Genomic DNA, 5,849 nt, shown 5'->3' with positions numbered 1-5,849 from the left:
TTAACAAAAGATGTGTTTAACCGATGAAATGGAGGGGAGAAACGTACGGGTAGAGTAGCCATGTGACGTGGGTCGTGGGCGGTCATACGATGTAGTTTGTTGTTGCAAGTTTTGGTGAAGAGTGTCTGCTACTTTCCAAGGTTACAAAACATGAAATATGAGAGAGAGAGAGAGAGAGAGAGAGAGAGAGAGAGAGAGAGTGAGTGTGTGAGAGAGAGAGAGAGAGAGAGAGAGAGGGAGAGAGATCATCCAAGAGCTTGAGAGAGAGTCAGGGTGAGAGAGTGGAAAGGAGTTGCTGGTGTCGCCATGTTGCAAGGCAGCGGCTGCATAAGCTGGGGCTTTCGATTTGGGTGGAGTTGGGGGGCTTGAAGAGGCTGAGCGTGGGAGATGCCCACGGTGGTCTTGGTTTGTTTATGGCTTCATAGTTGTATTCGGTGCAACTGCTTGGTGGTCATCGGTGAGGTATGTTGGGTGGCCTTCTAGATGACCGGTGCAAAATTGCAAGTGCACAGTATCGTAGTTTTATAGTAAAGTAATAAGAAGAGTATCGTCCTCAGGGATTGGTACCTTACGTTTTCCAAATACCAAAACTATACTAAACTTGATTTTATCTAGAGGAATCACTAAGATTTTTGTAGTTGCAATTTAAACTAAAATCGACTCAAAGAAAAATATGCAAAGGAAATAAAACTGACGTTCGAAGATCAACTTAATGGGGAGGAAAACTTCTAGGAAATCGATTTCACCTAATTCTTCACTATGCTTTTCTCATCCAGCTAACTTAATTTAAATCTCTTTTGTCTATTAGCAAATCTCTAATTCATCCAAAAGCCTCTTTCGATAGTCAATTGGAAATGACTCTTGTTTATCAATTCACACAAGAATATGCAAATTTAATAATCAAGAAAGCAATAAGACCAATGATTTAATTACTACATAGGTTCATACAAGTCTTTCGATCTCTATACTTACCTATGCTAAAATATTCAAGATCTACCCTATGGTTCCCTCTTTCGATAGCAAATCACAAGATTAAAAATCATCTAATCAATGGCCAGTTAATTAGAAGCAATAAACTCAGAATAAATCAGATAAACAAAGAGAGAATTGCATTAAATTAGCTTAGACAATCAAGCATAGTTCGGAAATAGGTTACATCGTTTTCCTAGAATGAAGAAAAATTAGCTCATGCTAGAAATTGAATTCAACATAAACGAATTCACCATAATTGTTCTGAGAAGATTGGAAGAAAATAAACACTGAAAAATCCTCCTTGCAGCCGCAACTCGTCTTCAAAAGCTCAAGGGAACGATTCAACCTTTTCTCCCGTCCGTGCTCGTGTATGATTCCAACGTACGTGCAATAATTGGAATTCCCTCTCCAAAACATCTCCAAAACAGATGATTTGAATCCCTCTAGCTATATTTTTCTGTCCCAAAAAGTGTTCTCCAATCAAAAGTCGCGGCCCTAGAGTGAAAAATTCCTTTTATATGGTGTGACGGCGGAAAACCTTAAATCTATCAAAATACGATGTTCGCTCGAGCGGGGTGTCGAGCGCGCATCGAGCGTTCGACTCTGCCTGATTTCGCTCGAGCGTCCTATCGAGCGCACGTCGAGCGTTCGACTCTGCCTGATTTCGCTCGAGCATCCAATGTCTCCGCTCGAGCGATCTTTGTTTTTCAGCAACCCGCTCGAGCTCCCTGTTGAGCGGCAGTCGAGCGTTTGAATCTGCCTGAATTTGCTCGAGCGGCCAAAAGCCTCCGCTCGAGCGAACTTGTAAAATCTGCAATATGAAATTTTGCAAGTCATCAAATACCCCCAAACTTACAACTTTGTTTGTCCTCAAACAAAAAGAAAAGCAAATGATAGTTTAGGCAATATCGACTCGACCCGAAAGATAAGTATCATCACTCACCAAGCTTTTATGAATTTAGATTTTATCTCTAGTATCTTACTCTTTTAACAAAAAAAATGGCAGGAAAATCAATCAAAAATTTTGCAATTTGTCAAGCAAGAGTTAGGCGTTTACTTCAACCTAAAGTTAAGACCTTGAGTGTGTGTGTGATATAGCCAATTTAACCTCAAACCACCTGCAAACTCAGATAAAAGTAGAACAACCAAAATCAGAAGAATTTTCTTAAAACTTAACCCCATAAGTCCAATTTTCAGAAATCCTCTCCACTAATGTAGTCAACACCAAAATTAGAGATCAAAAGGTCTTTAATAAGGTTGTAATGATAGGCTACAAGGTGAGGGTTAAGAAAGAATTGGATATGGGAAATCAAATCAAACTGGAAAAATACTTAGTGAAAAGAACATTAAAAGAGAAACCCACATGATTCAAATCATAGCTCTTTCTTGGCAATATGCTCATACTTGTGGTATTATTATTGCTGTAATCACGGATGTAATACCAACAATTCCCTTAACAAAATCTGAGGTAATTCACACTCCGCTTAGCGACTTCTTTTTCTTTTTCTTTCTCTTTTCTTCTTCTTCTTCTTCTTCTTCTTCTTCTTCTTCTTCTTCTTCTTCTTCTTCTTTTTTTCAGTCACTTCCTTTCTTCTTCTTTTTCTTCTTCTTCTTTGATCAAACAAAGCAAACATAATACGGTTCCTCATGAAACCAATTTTTCTCTTTTAAATGTAACTCACCACCAAAGTATTTTCTCAAACTATCAAAGGTAGATTCATTGTTTTTCAGGCTTAGAGCTGGCATGGTTTATGTAGTTCAAAGAATAAATAAAGGCTTATGAAGGCTCAAGGGGGTTGACTATGGAAACACACCATGTAATGATGGCATGACATTTAGGACGGCTGGGAAAGCTTTTTGGTTATGCCAAAGAAATGCCTAGATCATTTCTCTAATATTTGGTCTCAACTAGGATTTCACCTCAAGGACCCATCAGCGGATTCTAGAGCAAAGCAAAATCGAACCTCCCTCTTTCAATTAATTCAACTTATTCTCTTCATAAGCAAAATGGAATAAGAGAAAAACGACTATGTGCTCAATTGTGTTCAAGGTCAAAGATTTAAACCAAAGTACCCACAAAACTTCACTTGACATAAAAGAAATTTTTGAAAATTTTTCTCAAAACCATCTTCAATCACAAATTTCAGAGTCATAGAGAATTCAATCTTACTCCAATGCATGCTTGGTAAGAGAATCAAACAACCCATCAACAACCCAAGACTTAGAAAACAAGAGGATCAAATGATTATAGGAGTTTACACCCCCAAACTTAAACTAAACAATGTCCTCATTGTAATGCAAAAGTAAAAAGGATTGAAGAAATAAAGGAACTTCCCTGGTTTCATGGTGAATCTTCCGTGGATTAGAATTTTCCAGCTCTTTATTCATGCTAAATAAACCTGCATCAAAAACCAATTTATTAAAACTTAAATAAATAAAGATAATAAAATAAATGAAAGAATGAAAGATAGATCTATGGGTTGCCTCCTATAAGCGCTTGTTTTAAAGTCTACAGCCAGACTTTTCAATCATCATCAATTAAGATCTCCAAGAGGAATAAATGCATAGTTCCTCTCCATTTGCTCTCCATAGTAGTGCTTCAATCTCTGACCATTAACTCTGAAAATATTCCCTGTCTTGTCCTTCAAATCTACTGCTCCAAAAGAAAAAACTTCATGAATTGTATAAGGACCCGTCCATCTTGATTTCAACTTTCCTGGAAAGAGTTTGAGTCGTGAATTGAAGAGTAAAACTTGTTGTCCTGAAGCAAACTCTCGCCTAAGAATCTGTTTGTCATGCCACTTCTTCGTCTTTTCTTTATAGATCTTTGCATTTTCGTATGCATCATTCCGGAACTCTTCCATCTCATTCAATTGAAGAAGTCGCTTTTCACCTGCTACCTTCAAATCAAAATTAAACTTTTTTACAGCCCAATAAGCTCTATGCTCCAACTCTACAGGAAGATGACATGCCTTTCCAAACACTAATTGGTATGGAGACATCCCAATAGGTGTTTTAAAGGCTGTACGGTATGCCCACAAAGCATCATCAAGCTTCTTCGCCCAATCCTTTCTATTGATTTTGACCGTCTTCTCAAGGATGTTCTTGATTTCTCTATTTGAAGTTTCAGCTTAACCATTAGTTTGAGGATGGTAAGCAAGTGCTATCTTGTGCTTCACACCATATTTAGAAAGAAGATTCTCAAACAACTTGTTGCAAAAGTGAGTCCCTTCATCACTAATAATAGCTCGTGGAGTGCTAAATCTTGTGAATATGTTCTTGTGCAGCATTTGTTGTTGTAGCAATTGCTTCCACCCATTTTGACACATAGTCAACTGCTAATAAGATATAAGCAAAACCAAAAGAAGCAGGAAAAGACCCCATAAAATCTATTCCCCAAACATCAAACAACTCAACTTCTAAGATACCTTTCAGTGGTAACTCATGACGCCTTGAAATATTTCCCATACGTTGGCACCGGTCATAAGTTTTCACCAAAGTGTAACTATCACGAAAAATAGAAGGCCAATAGAACCCACTTTGAAGTACCTTAGCTGCTGTACGGGTGGCTCCAAAGTATCCTCCATATGATGATGAATGGCAATGATGGAGGATGTCTTGCATCTCTTCTTCTGGCACACATCTTCTAATGATTTGATCAGGGCATCTTTTGAACAACAAAGGCTCATCCCACAGATAATAATTCACATCATGCAAAAATTTCTTACGTTGATGATAAGTAAGATCAGGTGGTAAAACTTTACAAGCTAGATAGTTAACTATATCAGCATACCACGGAAGCTTGATCTCACATGCAAACAACTGCTCATCAGGGAATGCCTCTTGGTCTTTCTTCCTCTTGCTCTAACCGAGAGAGATGGTCAGCCACTAAATTTTCACTTCCTTTCTTGTCTCGAATCTCCAAGTCAAATTCTTGAAGAAGGAGGATCCAACGAATTAGCCTTGGCTTAGCATCCTTCTTGCCAAACAAATAGCGAAGTGCTGCATGATCAGTGAACACTATCACCTTTGTCCCAATGATGTAAGACCGAAATTTATCACAAGCAAACACCACAGCAAGCATCTCCTTCTCAGTTGTCGTATAATTCAACTGAGCTTCATTCAATGTCCGGCTTGCATAATAGATGGCTCTAAACAGCTTGTCTTGCCTTTGCCCCAACACTGCTCCAATTGCAAAGTCACTTGCATCGCACATAACTTCAAAAGGTTGACTCCAATCAGGCACAATCACAATTGGTGCTAAAATTAGCTTCTCCTTGAGTGCATTAAAGGCCTTCAAACAAATAACATCAAAGTCAAATGCAGAATTTTTCTCAAGAAGATTACATAAAGGTTTAGAGAGTTTAGAAAAATCCTTGATAAATCTTCTATAAAATCCCGCATGTCCCAGAAAACTTCTGATTCCCTTCACATTCTTTGGAGGTGGTAGTTTCTCTATGGTTGCAATTTTTGCTCGATCCACCTCAATTCCTTTAGATGACACTCTATGGCCAAGCATGATCCCTTCTTAAACCATGAAATGACACTTCTCCCAGTTTAGGACTAGATTTTTATCTTCACATCTCTGCAAAATAAGAGCTAAGTTATGCAAACAATGATCAAAAGATATACCAAAAACTGAAAAGTCATCCATAAATACTTCCGTTATATCTTCCACCATGTCAGAAAAGATAACCATCATGCAACGTTGAAATGTCGCAGGGGCGTTGCACAATCCAAAGGGCATCCTCCTAAAAGCAAACGTTCCATAGGGGCATGTGAATGTAGTTTTCTCTTGATCTTCAGGAGCTATAGCAATCTGATTATACCCCGAATAACCATCCAAAAAACAATAGTAGGAGTACCCAGCCAATCGA

The sequence above is a fragment of the Carya illinoinensis genome, chromosome 6 (genome assembly GCF_018687715.1).
Source record: "Carya illinoinensis cultivar Pawnee chromosome 6, C.illinoinensisPawnee_v1, whole genome shotgun sequence".
Taxonomy (NCBI): Eukaryota; Viridiplantae; Streptophyta; class Magnoliopsida; order Fagales; family Juglandaceae; genus Carya; species Carya illinoinensis.
This window is presented reverse-complemented; position numbering follows the sequence as displayed.